The sequence below is a fragment of the Ailuropoda melanoleuca genome, chromosome 14 (assembly GCF_002007445.2).
Source record: "Ailuropoda melanoleuca isolate Jingjing chromosome 14, ASM200744v2, whole genome shotgun sequence".
Classification (NCBI taxonomy): Eukaryota; Metazoa; Chordata; class Mammalia; order Carnivora; family Ursidae; genus Ailuropoda; species Ailuropoda melanoleuca.
Window position 1 is genome coordinate 19,100,748 of NC_048231.1, and position 18,389 is coordinate 19,119,136.

At 40.3% G+C, this 18,389-nt stretch overlaps 1 protein-coding gene across 9 annotated transcripts in view; it reads left to right on the plus strand.

Annotated features, from left to right (window-relative positions):
* Nucleotides 1-18,389, plus strand: part of NRXN3 (neurexin 3) — a 1,691,473-nt gene that overhangs the window by 820,741 nt on the left and 852,343 nt on the right. The window lies entirely within an intron of this gene.

The following is an 18,389-nucleotide window of genomic DNA, read 5'->3' on the forward strand; positions in this document are numbered from 1 at the left end:
ATAGTACAAAATGGCCTTTAGGATATAGGCTACATCACCTTTAAATGGACTCCGTAGTTCTTAAACTTAAAACACACACTGCTATTAATAAAGATACATTTTGGAAGTCAGTTATTCATTTTTTTCTTAGCCTATAAGATGAGAAATTATAGAATATATATGACTCTAGTTTGGGCAGTTGTGCTAAGAATTTTATTTTAAATATACCAGTTCTCCACTTGAATACCATTTCTCAGCCCATTTTAAAGCATTTCCCAATAAAAGAACAAAATAAATAGTTTTAAATGTGCTTTATTCTAAATACTGTGAGATTTTTCCTGAAACACTTTCGACCCACTTATATTTATGAAAAGAGAATGTGCTTAAAGAATTTACCTCTATTTTTTGCAACATTGAGGGCATTCAGTAAGTATCTGTAGAAAAAAAGAAAGCATGAATAAGTGAACAGGTGCATAAAACTTTGTGTGCATTAAAAATGATAGAATTTAATATTTTAGAGAACAGTCAAGAACAACGGATCCCCTTCCATTGAGGAACTGAGATAGAGAGGGGAAGTAGAGATACTGCTCTGGGGTCTCACGATTGATTAGTGGCCTCACTGGGCTTGGACCCCATTTCATAAGTCATGCAATCCCGTGCTCTTTCCATTCTAAGTTAATATTCCTTCTGCTTAAGAGAAGAATGAATTACTTCTGCAGGGTTGATTCTGACCCAAATCATGTTAAATCAGCAAAGCCTGACTTTGTTAAAGGCTCAGATGCTAAATGACAAAAGTAAAGCATCTTTTAAAACAAAAACAAAGCCAGAGTAATTGGTGTGTTTGGTTTTATTAAGGAGTGAAATTTTCAAAGGCAAAGAGGGGAAAAAAATTAAAACCTCGGTGCCATGGACTTAATTTGAAAGTGTGAATGTCAGGCTAGATATAAAGGAAGTAAGCTAGCCTCGAGGAGCTATAACCACAGAAAAGGAAAAAGCAGATTTCCTTTTCCAGTGAATCAGTAGAAGTTAATATATCTGCAGATTTATTTATCTCTTGCATTGGTAACTGAAATGCCCTAATTTGATTGACAGCATATTTGGATATTGCATAGTAATTACATATGGCAGAATGAATTTGTGGAAGACAGAAATAAGTAGATGAATATTTAGACACAGCAATACCACTAATGGCTGAGATGCCAGGTAACATTTCTTGTAGAATTTATTAAGAAGTGGCTGTGAATTGTTTCTCTTCTTAATTAAAGGTTTGGTTGCACTACCAAAAGGTTGTTAATAATAATAAGAGTGCAGTCACTTATCAAGTGTGTGTGACTCTGCCTAAGTTATTAATTATTCTGAGCCTTGCGTTTCTCGTTTGTACAGATAGGTTTATAATGGCACCTACCACATGGGGTTGTTGTGAGGATTGAAAGAGACTATGCACAGAAGGTTTTGCATAGTGCATTCCACATAAAAAGCACTCAGTAAATGTTAGCTATTATTACTGTTGTCAGCCACTCCGGGGGAGCTATATTGTAAGAAACCATACTTTCATTGCTGCTGCACTGAGCCTCAGTAAATCATTGTTTTCTCACTGGTCTACTATGCAATTTGTGGATATTTCTACCTCAAGATCCTCCCCAAGAGGGCAATGCAGTGTAGCTGAAAGATCTCTCTTCACTTGGAATTCAGAACATTTGGTTCAAATCCAAATTTCGCAAGTACAGTTTGTGCTGTCTATTCTAGAACTCCCTGGTGGGTGAGATTCATTCACTTGATCACTTTCTGGATTGAGCAAACTTCTCTCTCTTAAATTTTCTTAAGTCATTTAATGGTCTCTAAAATTGCGACAATCATACCTATCCTTCTGGGATGCTTTGAGGATCAGACGAAGGTAAATAGTGAAAGTGCACTTTGGCAAACTTCGTGATGTTGAATGAGTATTAGTTATTGATATTCTTTGAAGGTTCAAATTCAGTTACTCCTTCAAGGTCCAGGGTAAAAGCCACCTCTTCTCGGAAGCCTCTCCTGAGCTCCCCAACCTCCAGACAAATGTCAGCTGTCCTTCACGGGCACTTCCATTACATTTCAGCTGGTCTTCTTCAGTACTCGCAGAATGTGTTTCCTTGTAGAGCAGTAATTTATATTTCATTCTGGGTACTGCATCTTCAGAAGAAAGCATCCATGTCTAACTGCCCTCATTGCCCTCTATAGTGCATAACATAGCATCTCGCTGGTAGTAAGTGCTCAACAAATATTTGATTAACGAATAAAGCAGCTTTTATGAACCCATGTGTAATACTAAGTTCCGTGAGTTATAGAAAAGCAGCAGAAGCAAATGAAGACTCAATGACAATTTTCTCTCTTCAAGTCCTCTCTTTAGGACTTGAAATTAATTAGAAATGCACCCATCCTTCATTCATTCCTTCCGTTATTCAAGAAATAAACATACTATGGCGGGCACTAGGAATTCAGTCCAACAACAACAAAATTGTTCCCTTTCTCAGAGCTTGCAGCTTATAAATAATAAGTAACAGTAAGGAAATAAGGCCAAAGCTTACTTTGTCAGACTAAACATTTAGACGTTCCTTTGTTAAGAAAGGTCAACAAAGAATTCTTAACTGCTTCTCCTATCCATGATTAATTCCAGCAATTTGGTTATTGTTCATTAGTAAGATTAAATTTGGCTACTGGTAATAGGTCAGGTAAATCATTTTTTCTGGTTAAAAATAAAAATTAAAAAAAAAAAAACCACTTCTGTAGCTGCTGGGTGGAATTTGCTTGGAATTATTTTTCATAATCACAAGTAATTGGGCATGTCTTATTCAGTTAAAAATAAACATACAAAAGTGCATTGATCTACTTTCCCTGATAATGGGTTTTGAAAACCACAGCTATGTTACTTAAACTTACTTTTTCTTCACTTGTTAAAAAGTCCAGAGGGCACAAGTAACCTTCAGAGAATATTTCCACAGAACAAGACAGAAGGATTTAATAAAATTCCTGGATGTATGTTTTAATTGAAGAATCATAAGCAATTCCACACCGACATGGAGTCAACCAATATGAAACTAAAGGACTTTCTCGTTATTGTGCTCTCTGGTAGGTAATTTGAGTGAAAGGAAAACTTTCTTCCGTCGTACAAACCAAAAGTAGTTTATTATTTTTGCTTCCAAAGCAGCAGAAGGCACCGGAATGTCACATTTTAAAGATGAGGAATGGATCTTCTTAAAGGTAGCTTAACTTTCCACACTGCTTACTCGGCCCTACCCCACACACTCACCAACACCACCTCCAGACTTCTGTTGTCCTATGGCTGTAAGGGCTTACAGTCAAAGCAAACGAGGCTTAGAGGGTCTGTGTGCCATTTTTTTTTTTCATATTGGGTCAAGGAATTCATGGGTGGAAAACACCCACACTTACTTCCCTTTTGTATTAGTCAGGGTCCTGGCGGGGAAGCTGGTGACACACTCAAATGGGTGATAAGAGGAGAGTTGACCTACTTACAGTGATGTGGGCAGGACAGGTCTACAGGCAGGGCAGCCAGTAAGGATGACAGAGCACCTTTTTCTGCTGTTACCTCTGATATGCCTGACGGGGGCAGTGTGGGGGGACAGTTACTAGAACCGAGAGAGAGAGAGAGAGAGAGAGAGAGAGAGAGAGAGAGAGAGAGAGAGACCCCCCGAGCTGTGGCTGTAATGAGGAGAGGACGTCCCAACAGGATCTGCAACCTTTGTAAGAGAAATGCAGGTGCTTCCTGTCAGTGCCTCACATTTGATGCAGCCCAGAAAGTTGAGCTTCTCAGAAAGCAGGGTAGGGTGCAGAATGAACCCAAAGGACCAGCCTGAATATCACATCTACTTTGTATGTAGTTGGGACATATATGTATTATGTGTGTGGTGCATGTGGTCACAAGCAGAAAGTTCTCCTTTCGAGACAGTTTACAGACATTGTTCATTTAATATTCATCAAACTCTTTTGAGACGAGCATTATTCTCATGTGATAGAACAAAAAGATACTAAGGTGGATATGTTCACAGATGCCTCCCTTATTCCAGCTCACCAGCCCAATTCCCCTTTTTCTCATTTTTTAATAAAGAGGAGGGATTCTTTCTGGTCGGAAGAGAGACTAGGTTCATCTAAACGATGATTGAGCGAGGAGCAGATGAGTGAAGTGCGAAGGAACACAAAGCACTTAGGCTAGAAATGGGGAGTTTCTCAGCAGTTTTGAGAGTTAAGGCACCATGGCAATTTAAGAGTATGAGGGAAATAAAGAAAGGATGGGAAAATATAGGGCAAAAAATTGTGCTCATCTAGACTGTGCATTGGGTGACTTTTAATAGCCTTTAAGAAAAATGAATGAGGAATATAATTACTTTTAATATTTCTACCAGTGACTGGACTGCACTTTTGAAGGAGACACAGCTCAGAGACTGAACCACACGGTTTCTGCATTTCTTAGGGTTATACTCACTTCCCGTTTATTTGAACTGAGAATTAAAGAGGTTGAGTGGCTTGCCTAAGATTGCACACTCAAAAAGTGCAGAGTTGTTCCTCCAGCCTGGTTGTTGATTCCAGATCCATTAGTCTCATTTCAGCTTTGGCTGAACTTACCTTTGCTGTATTTGTTGGGCGATACAGTTTTTTTGGGGAAGGGTTTCTTTTTCACACCTGGTATGTATATGGTACACCCATTAACAGTTGGAGAGATGAGTCCTTTTTCCTCCTTGTTGTAAAGAGGCTAGATGGCTAGAGGCAAGTGTTCCAGTGTCATTGATTCATTCAGATGAATAGTTCCATGATTAAATCTTGTTTGCTTTGTTTATTTATTTTTTGTATCACGTCAGTGACTCCCTTAGAGTAAGAACTGCACTTCTCTCTTCTCCAGTGCATTCAGCCATGACATTGTTATTTCAAGAATGTGGTTCTGATGATTTCTAATGGCTCTTACAACCCTGTTTGACTCTTGGCACCAGTCTTCGTAGTGCATGTCACCTGCCACCCACCTCTACTTTCTCTCATTGCCCCCCTTTCATAATCAGAATGCATTTGTTAATCGGGGACTTGAGGGACTATGCAAAAAAATAAATCGACCTGAGTTTTTTCCTGGGATATGAAAGATAGATTAAGGAAAGCATCAATGTCAGTAGGTAGGCACTGCCAATGGCAGAATATCTTGTGGGTACATGGCCTGCCCACGTTTGTCACACTCCTGACACCATCAGCTGCTGGCAAGCCTCCCAACATCCTGCCTGAGGCCCAAAGCACAGACATCTCAGTTCCTGCTCACCTTTCTGATTTTAGTGGGGTTGCTGTGTGTTCTGTTTAGATTTCTTCTTAAGACTACCTATTCGTCTCAAATTTGTGGCACTGTATTTTCCTATTAATTCTAGATTCAGGATATATATATTTTTTAATTTGGTTACAAGGTGACAGCAATGACTCTTCACATCCTGCATCATTCTAAAACAAAAACAAGGTTATGTTTTTTTTTTTCCTTTTAACTCAAAGATACATTAGCATGCCCTTTAACAGTGTAGTGGTTAAGGGAACAGACTTTTAAGACAAACTGATTGTATCTTGCTTAACCATTAACTAGCTGTGTGGCCTTGGACAAATCACTGAAATCCTCCGGGCCTCAGTTTTCTTATCTGGATGAAAGGGACAATGGTAGCCCCTATTTCTAGAGCTATTATGAGGAGTTAAAAATTAATAAATAATAGGAGAGTACCTGAAACATAGCAAAAATTCCATAAATGTTGGCTGCTATTCTTATTTACCCCTGATCAAACATGATGATGTAAGCTTACTATTGCTTTCAGTTAGGATTTATTTTCAGTTAAGAGTTCAGTTAAGATTTTCCCAGCTCAGGGAAACTGCCTGGGCCTTAGCGTCAGGTAGATGCAGTTCAAATCTGAGCTCCTCCGCTTACGAGATAGGTGAATTTGGTCAAAACATTAACAAATTTATTAATACCAATTTTCATATTCATAAAAAAGGATGGTATTATGTATATCTTAGAGGGTTGACATGTGGCCTAGTAGGAACTTTGGCATATAAATCATATAAAATATCTGAAAAGTACATAGCCAGGTTTTGACGTATAGAAAGCATTCATTTAGTGCAGCTATTATCTTTAGAAGAAATTGTTGATAATAGGATCAGTAATAAGCCAACAAAAACAAAAAAGTGGTCAGGGAAAGAGTTTCATGTTCTGCAAAAGTAGTGTTGATGATAAAGTCTTAGATTAAAATATGCAAATGAAGCTAAATTCGAGGTGTTTTGAAATGGTTTTACCCAAGCAACCAAACTGCATTTAATGTGTAATGATTGCTTTACTCCCCCATTGAAATAATTATTGTGAAATTTAGACCACTCTGCACAGTCGTAGTGAGCCCACCACTCATGCCTGCACATTTCTCTGACGTCACTGGCAGTTTAAGAGAGCCTCACATCCGCATGTGCTACAGAGCATGACTGTGCTGACTTGACATAATTCAAGGTCAAAAGCAAAGAATCTTGACAGCCGAGACAGTTTGATCTTATTAGGAATGCACATATGATATATCTCAAGCTATCTGAAAACCAAATTTAGATTTCTAACTTGTATTAGCTAGAGTAAACGTTAGCTGTAGGAACAGACCCCCAGGTCTCAGCAAACTAACCCCAAAGAAGAGTTTTGTTTTGGTATTAGTTTTGCTCACTCACATGTTATTCCAGGCAGGTAGGATCAGGGGAAGGGAGAGGAGGTTGTGTGCTGCCCAGTTATACAGGACCCAAGCTGACAGAGGTTCTGCAGTCTTCAACACAGGGCTTCCGAGGTAGTTCTGAGTGTCAAAATTCACTGGGCAGACATATCTGAAGTGGTAACTATCACTTTTGGTCACATTTCATTGGCCAGAAATTAGTCACAAGGTCCTACCGTGTTGCAATGGTAGCTGGGAAATGTAGTCTCTGCCTGACCACAGTCACAACTACAGTACAGCTCTTGCTTAGTTGAACAACTCACTTCTGTGAAAGGGGAGCAGAAATATTCTGTGCACAGTGCATGATCCCTGCCACATGCTTATTACAACAGAGTTGTAACAGAGTTATTCCCTTTTTTCTCTCTTCCTTAATTCCTATTTATTTATTTATTTATTAGTGGGAGAGAGGAGGAGGTGGGAGGGGCAGAGGGAGAGGGAGAAAGAGAATCTTAAGCAGGCTCCACGCCCAGCACAGAGCCCCATGCCAAGCTCGATCTCATGGCCCTGAGATCATCCCTGAGCCAGAATCAAGAGTCAGATTCTGAACTGACTGAGCCCCCCAGCCACTCCTCCTATAAGGCTCTTGTTGTCTTTACGGAATTTTAGTAACCCTACCTGCATCCCAAACGCGTTCTTTTTGATAGTGTTGAAGGTGATGGCACTGGCCATTTAATCAGCTCTGGGGAGTATGTGCTAGGCACTACACCAGCCCCATTGTAGACGTTCTCTCTCTTACCCTCACACCAGCCCTATTAGATAGGTCTCATTGTACATATTCAGAGATCTGGGAAATTATGTTCAAGTAGATTCAGTAAATTGCCTAAAGCCCTACGTCTTAGAAAGGGGCGAAGTCAGAATTCAAGTACAGATATCCCTGACCCCAAGGCCTGTGCCATCAGTCACTCCAGCTGATTATCATTTCCTTAGGCTCTTGAGGGTAGAAGTTATTTTATTTTATTTTTTTTCCTAGAGAGAATTACACAGAACTTAGAGTTTTCAAAATATAGGATGAGGATTAACTAAGACACAGCATATGGGTGCCTGCCTTTGAGCCCAAGGTTCAAGAACCTCAGGGAATTTCTGAATATGTTGTAGGAATTCCAAGGAGCTCTTAAATTTTGGGCATTTATTATTATTATTATTATTTCCACATGTTTTATCAGATTTTCAAGGGCTAGTACCTCAAGAAGTTTAAATACCATTGCATTCTGTTACATACTCTCTCTGAACATGCAAAGTTGTGCTTGTTTGATTAAAGGCTAATTTTCTAATTCCAAAGATACAATAAGGAGCAGATTCCACCACTACCCCTGCCCCCATGAGTGATCTTCACAGAAATTAACACAGACTCATAGGATAGGAGTAAAGAAAATAAAGCGAAGTTTACAGCCAATTCCTGGCCTCTATGGAGTCTGAAAAGAAGAAAGGGATGGCCTCTAACAAAGAGCAGAGAAGGATTTACAACTTCTTGCAGATCGAAGCTTGTTGGAGAAGGATGTGGAGTGGGTGACAGTAGCGGAATTGTTTCGTATGTACATGGCCTGGAGGAGCTGGGGACCGTTTCTCACTGAGGCAGCTGCCAGCTCAGCTGGGGGCTGTAGACCTGCAGCACCTGGGACTGGGGACACCTCCTGTTGCCTTTGGCTTCCTGGGCCCTTCTTATTCCTGAGGTCAGTTGGGGTGGTTCTGGCTCTATCTCTTGTCACTCAGGAGGGACAGACCAGAGCCATGTAGCCTATAGCCCTTTAAAAAGATGCTTTTAAGCCAGGTAGGCACTGACATTTTAGAAACACCATTTATACCTAGAGTCCAGCTGCTTATATTATAGTCATCATTCAGTTTTCTATGTAAGGACTCTGGGCTTTGATTAGTTTAGGGAAGGAAGGGATCATGGCTCACATGCAAAATGGCAATGCAGGGAACCCTGTGTCCCCAAGAGGAGATTTTCTGGGGATCTTTAACAATCAAGATAATCTGTCCTGTTTCTAAGTTGACAGCTATTTATTGAATTCTGTGTGTCCAGCTTTAATTTTGAGGGTGAATGAGTGAAATGTGGACATTAACTGTTTCCTAAAATAAGAAATAATTGTTTCCTAAAATAAGAAATAATTCCTGCCTTTTAGATACTTTTAGTTGGGCAGTATAGTTAGTACTGACCTGGGAACAATATAAGACAGTTTGTTAACAAATGCTAAATAGTGTTTTGACGTAGTACAATTCAAAGTAAATTTTTAGAACAGTATTTTTCCTGTTTCCAAAAACAGTGACCCTTTTCTTTTCTTTGAAGGCATAGAGAAGTTATAAGCAATGCATTACTTTTTCTCTCTTCCTCCCTAGCCCATCTCTGATTTTCTTCATATTGTTGTTTATTGGAACCCACCAAGTTTTTTCAAGGTTATTCTCAGGCATACTTTTGTGAAGACAAATCTTTAAGCTATTTTATAATATACTATACAACCGGGCCTAAGAAAATACCTAGTAGAATCACTGATATATAAGACCGATCCCTGTGGGAGCCTGTAATTTAGTAAAGAGCGGAATCATACAGACACATGTGCACACACACACACATGCACACACATGCACACTGGATTTGGAATCAGAAAGACAGTGTTCAAGTGAGTGCCTGTTTTTACCTGTGTGACTTTGAACAAGTTAATTTCTCAACACATATCTTTTCATCTATAAGGGAAGATATCTGATTTCAGAAGGCTATTGGTTATGTCAGATGGAATCACACTTGTGAAAACACCTTAAAAACTGTGAAGTATGATGGAAATGTTAGTTTTCATTATCTAACTCATGTTTAGAGATGCTGGAGGACTTGTTCACTTTTTTCATTTTTAAAATCCGAGTTTTGCATAACCAATTTCATTTTTTATGATATTTAATCTGACAAGCAAAAGATTTTGTTCAAAGGGGAAGGATAAATAAGATTAACTTTCTGTAAAACCTTTCCGAGTTTCATTGTTCACCTTAGAACGCGCTTTCCTCGGTGAGCCCTCTTTGTGTAAATGTCTATTGAGCTGCTGAGAGCAGTTTGCTTTCAGAGAAGTGTTGTGGTTTGAATCCAAGATCGTGATCCTGTTTCCTTTCTCCTCTGTTCCTTTACTTCACCGGTGCATCCTGGCTTGTGACACACTCTGTGGCTAGCCCTTTTGATGGTTTTGGAATGGCTATCCCTCCACTTCCGAATATATACTCAGTATTTTGCTGTTACAGTGTAGGAGTTGTGATGCTGTTCTAAAATTACACGCTCTTCATTCAGTCACTGCATATTTGATGAGCACCTGTTATGAGCTGTTACTCTGAATCACTGATACAGAAAACAGATCCCTGACCTCAAGGAGGTAGAGAGATGAAGTGTGCACATGTGTGCACACGCGCTCACACACACACATACACACCCCTACACCTGTATACCATGCGTAGGGGGTTGGTTGGAGCCCCTCCCAAAAGATACGTTCGCTAGAACGCATGAATGTGACTTTATTTGGAATAACGGTTTTTGCAGGTGTAATCAAATTAAGGGCTTTGAACTGAGATCATCCTGAATTATCTAGGTGGGCCCTAAATCCAGTGAAATGTGTCCTCATATAAGACAGGAAGAGGAGAAACCAGAGAGACACATGGAAGCAGAGACTGAATGTAGACATTAATCCACAAGGAATGCGGGCATCAGAAGCTAAAAGAGGCAAGGGTTGGAGTGTCTCCTAGAGCCTTCAGAGGGAAGGTGGGTCTGCTCACATTTTGATTTCAGGCTTCACAGCTTCAGAACTGTGAGACAATAAATTTCTGTTGTTTTAAGCCACCCAATTTGTGGTAATGGATTGTGGCAGGCTAGGAATCAAATCAAGAAGGAACAGATAAGCTCCACAATACATAATATTACACAAGACGACCAAAGTTTGGTGGAAGTTTAGTATAAAATTCACTTCTTAGGGGCACCTGGCTGACTCAGTCAGAAGAGCATGCAACTCTTGATCTCTGGGTTCTGAGTTCAAGCCCCACAGTAGGCATAGAGATTACTAAACTAGATAAATAAACTTTATTAAAAAATTCACTTCTTATTGGAAGTCTGGCCTTTACTCTATAACCAGTCCAGAAGCATTGAATTATGAAAAAAAAAAGATCATTGCCTGGTATGTGTCAGTTATATTGACAATAATTAATTGCAAATAACGAGCGCAGTACAAATTATTTCCTAGAATTTCAGCTTTATGCTCACATTCTGCATCAGGGTTTAATTTTAAATTGCCATTTCTTGAAACAAATGCCAGTTTCTCATGGAGTAATATTCTTCAAACAGGAGAAATGTAGCTCTGCCCACATCAAACTGTGACGTGGCTGAAATCACAGACGAGCTCTGCATATTCGTAGGCCTTTCTGAGCTTCGTAAACGTGACGCAGTTCACGTGGACGCAGGCCTTTCGCTGTTGAAACCTTACACATGGTCATAGAGCAGGTCAGGAAACGGGGATGAAGTGCTATCTAGTCTTACCAACTGAAAAGCCAAAATGATCTTTATAGGCACCCATAATTTTAGTCTCAGGGGCTAGGGAGTTTTGGGGCAAAATGAATGTCTTTCATTAGTGCTGGCTATGGGATTTGAATGGAGATATCAGTTAAGCAATAATTGAAGCCAGGCAGGCCTCACTGTATTCCCTCATCAAATGCTGTCCCCATTCCCTCTAGTTCTTAAAATAGCTGAAAGTACGGTGCTAACATTAATAAGTAGGATAGGTTAATTATTAAGTACCATGGAAGTTTAAAATATTAACATTTACATTTATTAGTTTTGTCTGGCTTAGTTGATGATGACTCCAGATGGCAACTGGGTGCACTAAGGTTTTTGGCCCCTAGAAGATACAGAAACGTGGGTGCTTTCTGGGAGGTTGTCCTGTGTGTATTAATATTAATGCAAAAGCACTAGTAATGACTTCTGGGTTGTGCCAGGTAAATAATTTCCAGGTGCAGTTGACCCTTGAACAACATGGGGATTAGGGGCACTGACCTCACCGACTACCTGCAGCTGAGAATCCACATACAACTTTTGACTCCCCCAAAATGTAATTACTAATAGCTTACTGTTGACTAGAATCCTTGCCGATAAAATAAACAGTTGATTAACACGTATCTTGTAAGTTATATGTACTATGTATTCCTTAGAATCATTCTTCTTCTTTTTCTTCTTCTTTTTTGCATTTCTTGGTATGCAGTTTATCCGTAGGATTTTTCAAATTGTCGCCCATCTCCCCGCAATTTTCCAATGTATTTGTTGAAAAAAACTCCATGTATGAATGGATCCATGCAGTTCAAACCCATGTTGTTCAAGGGTCAACTGCATTTACTCCTTCCTAACAATAAGAGTCTTCAGAACAAGCAGGAAGCTGGTATCTGATTATTGTTCCTGTTTATTCTAGTAACGAGGTATCATCAACAGAGCAGTTAAGCCGTTTGTCCTAGAGGTCATACTCTAGAAATAGAGCAGGATTTGAACCCTGGCAGGACGACTCTAGCATCTGTACTCAAGCCGTGCTGGTGGGTACCGGTGGTCTGTGGAGGAAGTTTTGAGTGTCTGCAACATGAGCAACGTCAAGGAACTGACTGTAAATCCACGGAAGGAGAAATGAAAATCCCATGCTTCCTTGGCCCGAAGCTGAGGCTCTATATAGCATGGGTTAACTGAATATTCAGGCAGAATGAGAGCGTCATTGCATTTACCACAAATGAACACAGATGGACACTCTTCAAGCAGAGATTCATATTGAATTTTAATGGTGCTCTTCTGCAGATCACATTTGCAAAATGGATCACAGCATATTCAGACTTCCCTTTAGCTTGCCAAATGTGAGATGATTAAGAAACCTGCTTGTACTTTAAATATTCGTACCATATCTATGCATATTTCAAATGTATGTGTCTGCAATAAATATTTGTTGAATGAATATGAACGTATATACACAAACATATATGAAGCAACATGAAAATATATATTTAATTTGACAAATATTTGTTGCACACCTACTGAATACAAGCTTGTACTGAGGAGTGATGGAAATACACACAATTCTTTTCTGTTCCCAAGGAGCTTTTCAAGGGTAGGTGAGACATGCCCACCGTTATTCTGGCATTGGTTCTCAGAGTGTGGTGTCTGGCCCCGCAGTGCTGGTGGAGGACTTGTTGGAAATGCATATTTTTTCACCCCGCCATGGACCTCTGTGGCTGGGGGTCCAGCGATTTATGTTGCTAGAAGGCCTCTGAGGAGTCCGAACCACTGGGCTTCCAGAAAGCTTTAGTGTACTCATGGTAGCTAGAGATTGCTTTCAGCTGGCGACATGTAAGAAGACTTGAAGAAGAGGAATTTGAGCAGAATCTTGGGGGGCAATTTGAGTTTGGCTGATAGAAATGGGTAAGAAGGGGAATAAAATCAAAGAGAAAAAGCATGAGTCAAAATGAGCTTGTTTGGGTCAGAGTGCAGGCCGCTTAGGCCAGAAAACCTACATTGAGATCCGTCAGTGGAAGGTCCCGACTGACGTGCATATGAGTTTAGACACTATTCTGAAAGCAGTGGGGATTCATGGAAGGTTTCTGAGAGGGAGCAGAAGTGTGATCAAAGCTACTTTCCACTTTTAGTTTTGTACCCAGTGAATGTAATTCAGCAGATGTACTAAGCTGATAGAATTTGATGGTCTTAAATCACTCTTTTTGCCCCCATTAAGAAGACTTAAACATTAAGAATTGTTTATTCGTTGTGGCTGGAGCTGTGGTAATTTCTGTTCTTTCCTGACTACTCGGACACACGCAACTTCATTTCAGTAACTCAGCAGTGCCCAAGTCTCCCGCGTACGTGTGTGCACGCACGCACACGCTCACACGTGCACTGTTTGCTTATAGGGAGTCACACAGCTGCTTTTGAATTCAGCTGGGCTTTAGGAAGCTGCATAAAGACAAAGAAAAATGTTGCCGCCTGCTTGCGCTTTCTTTGTCGTTTGGCAATCAGAAGGATGACTGTGCTCTGAAATGGAGCAGGTGGCCTCTTCCGATACTAATTCCAGCGTCTCAACCAGTTCAGCATCATAAGAGAGTTCTCTGGAAGGGAAATAATTCTGCCCCTCTCCCTGATTACTTCTGTTTGTCCAGTATTGTGGGCACCTGCTTGGCCACCCACCTTCTTTTTCTTCATTATTCCCTTGCGTCATCTTTCTCCTTCCCTGGGTCAGCCTGTATATTTCAGTCCATCCACACCCTGGATGAGCTCATTCATTCACTGGCTTTCTTCTTCCAGTCCCCATTGTGCCTCCTTTTGTTGGCATAATTGATCCTCTGCTTTGCAAGAGCAGGTGGATGAATTGGTTTATTGCTTTAAAAAAAAATCTCTCCCCTTCTCTCTTTTATGGCCCTGGTCTGTAGTCAGTCTTTGGTTCTGCCAGCTCGTTCTCCCTCTATTGACGGATCTCTTTGTGAATCTATCATGCTGATGGTGGTGGGGAGTCCATGCTGGGTGTGCTGTTGAGTGTGGAAGGTGAAAGCCCACTGATAAAATAGCTGTGATTCATGATGTTCCCGCAGGGGAGGGAGTGAGTCATGAAGGCCAGAAGTACTGATTCTCATGTTCATCATGTGCGGGAGGCCCTTTTTAGACCCTCAGGGGAGGACTCCATCTCTCTTCCACACGTGTGTAATGGGATTGCAGGATTTAAAGGCAGGTTTTTAAGTCCTCTCGTACACATCTCATGGAACACTTCAGGATCTTTGCCACACACGTGTGCTTTCCTTAATTTTGGGCTTTTCGGGGTGTGAATTTAATTAATCCAGGATTTTAAAAGCGCTTTATTCAGTCTAGATTTAAGTGACCCAAGATAGCAGATTTCTTTTCTATCCTTTAAATAAAGAACCTTTTAGAATACAGCTGATTGCATGGTGCTGCCTGGTAATCTCATTGTTAATTAATAAAAAATTATATAGGATCTCAAGAGGACACTTAGCGTCCACTGGATATGTACAGCATATCTTGGTTTCAGCGTGGTGAGCTTTTCTCTTCCATCTGGTAAAATAATAATAATAATAATATAATAATAATAATAGAATCAGCTAAATATGATTACTCCAATATTTTATAATTCTGATAATTTAAGCAAAGCTATTGCCTTGCATGTTTTCTGATATTTTCAGCTCAACATCTGTGCCCAAGATTCTGTGTTGGATCCTATGAATACACACACACACACACACACACACACACACCACGTAGTGTGTAAAATCTACAGAACCTGCCTAGAGGAACTATGAGGAATTGTGAGGATATTGAGAAGTAGAGAGAAGGAGAAAGGACATTCTAGGCAGAGGAAAGGGCATAGAAATGGAAGCATATAACACATAGAAATATTGTGCTTGTTCAGAGGGAGACTATGAGAGGTGGTAGAGTAGTTTGGAAAGGTAGACTATTGAAGGAAAGGTGGCATAGTATTTAATTTGGTAAGTGCTGGAGAGCTATTAATGGTTTTTAGCAGAGGTTGGCAAACGATGGTCCCCAGACCAAATCTAACCTGGTGTCTGTTTTGGTAAATAAAGTTTTATTTAAACATGGCCATTGTCATTCACTTCTATGTTTACTGTCTGTGGTTGCTTTCATGCTACAATAGCAGAATTGAATAGTTGTGAAAGAAACCCTCTGGCCACAAAGCTGAAAATACAGAGCATGGAGCTACAGTGGATGAGAAAGGCCACTCTGGGGAAATGTTGGATAAAATACCCAGTGAGATGAGACACGGCATGGGGCAACTCTAGAGATGAGGGAATCTTGATAGATCTTAGCCATGATTCTTCTCAAACATTCAAGGCAGTCCTACCTCTATCTGCATTAACTTTCCACCTTCTCTCCATCCCAGTTCTCAGACATTACACATATCTCACAGATAATGCCCTCAGAACTTCCTTCCCTGCACCTGTCAATTATTTTCCTATTGCAGGTGGGGGTAGTGGGAGGAGGACTTAGTTAATCTCGGGTTAGTTCACGTATACAAATTCCTTATTTGGTTTTGTTTCATCATCAACCAATTCCTTGGCTCTCAGTGAGTGGCATATAGTTTATTAGTTTATACTTAGTGATCCTTTATAAATAATTTCCGCATGGGTAACTGAACATTCACTGCATTTAGCTCACATCATACAGCTTTGTCAATTTTCAGTGGCAGAGAATATATTCTTTCTTTTACGTGTCAGTGAGACCCAGAGGTCCCAAGTAAAGCCTGTCCCTCCCTAATGTGTGCAAAGGCTGAAAATGAGCACTTGCCCTCCCCCCCCTTCCTTCTTTCCTTCTTTTAAATAAATATAGTGTTTATAGCTGGAATAAATATGGCATTTCTTAACGGGGTCAGCATGACACAATAAAAAGGTGGTAACGTATTTGTTAAGTACTTAGAAGTTAAACTTCTAGAGAACTCTCAAGCTAACTGGTATCCCTCATTCAGAAATGCGAACTGTCAGTGGAGAGAATTCAGTGGATATTTTGATATCTCTATAAGTGCATTTAAAAATCTGGCCTTTATTTTAAACAAGGTCCCTGAAGAATTATTGAAACATGGCTAAACTTCCCCAGGGATCCTGCATCTACAAGGAGAATTCCCCAGGGGCAATGATGATGTGAATGGTGTTGGACTTTTTATTACATTGTATCTTAAAGAAGCAGGCATGAGAAAGGAGAGAGGACAGGAACTGTTCACATTAAGCAGAGATGCATAAACATCTTCTGGTAATGCTGTCTCTCTCTCTCTCTCTCTCTCTCTCTCGTGTGTGTGTGTGTGTGTGTGTGTGAAGATGTGGCTGATAGATCATGCTGTAGGTTATATTCCATGGATTTATAGTTTCTTCTCTAGCTCTTTCCATATCTTTCTAATAAATTGCTTATTGGTAATTTTTTAATTAGTATCTTCCAAATTAATGACTCACTTTGCCCACCTACTTTTGTAAGCATATTGTCCTGATTGGAGATAATTGGAATGACTGATAATCATGTACAAACTTCAGTGCTTTGGCCTGGTCATTTGTTGTAGAATTTCTGGGAGGACATCTTGGTGTAGTGTAGGTGTTTTCAACCGTGATATTGAGAAGAGTTGTGGGGTATTGTAGAGATGTTTGGAAATGATTTTTTTTTAAATTAGGATAGCTTCACAAAACTCTCACTGTCACACTCTAGTATTCTCGCAGGCTTCCTGCAGTGGGAGACAGGAGGAGAAGGGCCAGCTGGGCAGCCAGAACTCTGACTTTGAGAGAAGACGTTCTGTCTGAGCATCATCTCTCTGTTGCAAATCAGAGAAAGGCAATGAGACCTTTTTCTCCAGGAAATACAATTCCAAAAAGGAGTTAGGATGAAGCCTATTTGGAAATGCAGGAGTAGGGAAACAGTTACCCCAGGCAGCAACTTGTTTGGCCCTTTGCTTTTGAGAAACCAGGAAGAGAGACAAAGAGCAAAGAGAGGAGGTTAAGCAACCTGGCAGAGCAGCAGGAGGGCAAAACAAAGGAAAATTTTCCTAGGGTTTGCACTCCCTGAGAAATCAGGAAACAGAACAGAACCTGTCACCTGGGGGAAGCCTGGTCCCCTGCTGGTACTCAACCCCAAGGATAAGAACTGATTCCTTCTTATGCTCTAGAGTGTTTCACCCCAGGAAGATTTTAGTCACCTCTGAGTCACATTTATCAGATGAGAAATATGACTTCTGCCCCGTGGGCACGTGGTAGAAAGCCACTAGTCTATGGCGGTTTGCTTGTGTGGGCACCGGAGACAGCCAGTACCTTACAAGTCATTATCCTTATTGGATTTTGCAGTCTTTCAGCTTTTGATGGGCTGGAGTTGGGGGAGTGAAGGGTTATAATACTTTATGGATACCCATCATTTTAAGGTAATATACAATCTTTACAGAATTGACACGGCTTGTTCACATTTATGAGAAAAAAGGAAATTTTAGCTGATGCAGTGCTATTTTGCATGTCATATAAATGCATACTGCTACTCAGTATAATCATTTTGTAAGCCTAAAGTAAAATACTCTGAAATGTTCCTGTAAAATCACCGATTCTCTAAGTTTCATTTTATTTTGAAAAGAAAATACCTCAAGTCCCATTCTTTATTGAGAGCCATAGACCTTTAATTTTGTTTTTCATTTTTAAAGAAGTAATATCCGTCCTTTGAATGGGACAAGGTGGAACTTCTGCTTATAATTCTCTTGTGTTTGGGCCTCTCTTTTCTTCTTCTTGGTCTTCAAGGAGCTATAAGAAACCAACCGAGAAACATTGTTTCTTCAACTATTTTCATGATCTGTTTTCACTTTGATTCCCTCCTACTTAATTGGTGAAAATTCTACATCTAAAAACAACTACAATAACTGATATGAACATTTCTGAACCCTTAGTCTGTGCCACCTTTTAAATTCTCACATTTCTTTGTCATCATCAAAGCAGCCCCCGGAGTGAGTCCTCTTATTGTTCCCATTTTGAAGCTGAGGGAATGGACATGTGGAGCAGGTCCTCAGCTTGTGGCTGCGACCCCCAGAGCCAGGACACTGGGCTGGGCCAGCAGCCTGTGGGAATGTGGCCTCCTGGGGTCTCTGCTTGCTTCCTGGTTGCAGCCCTGGCTTCTGCTTTGTGTTTCTATCCTCTCTTTCA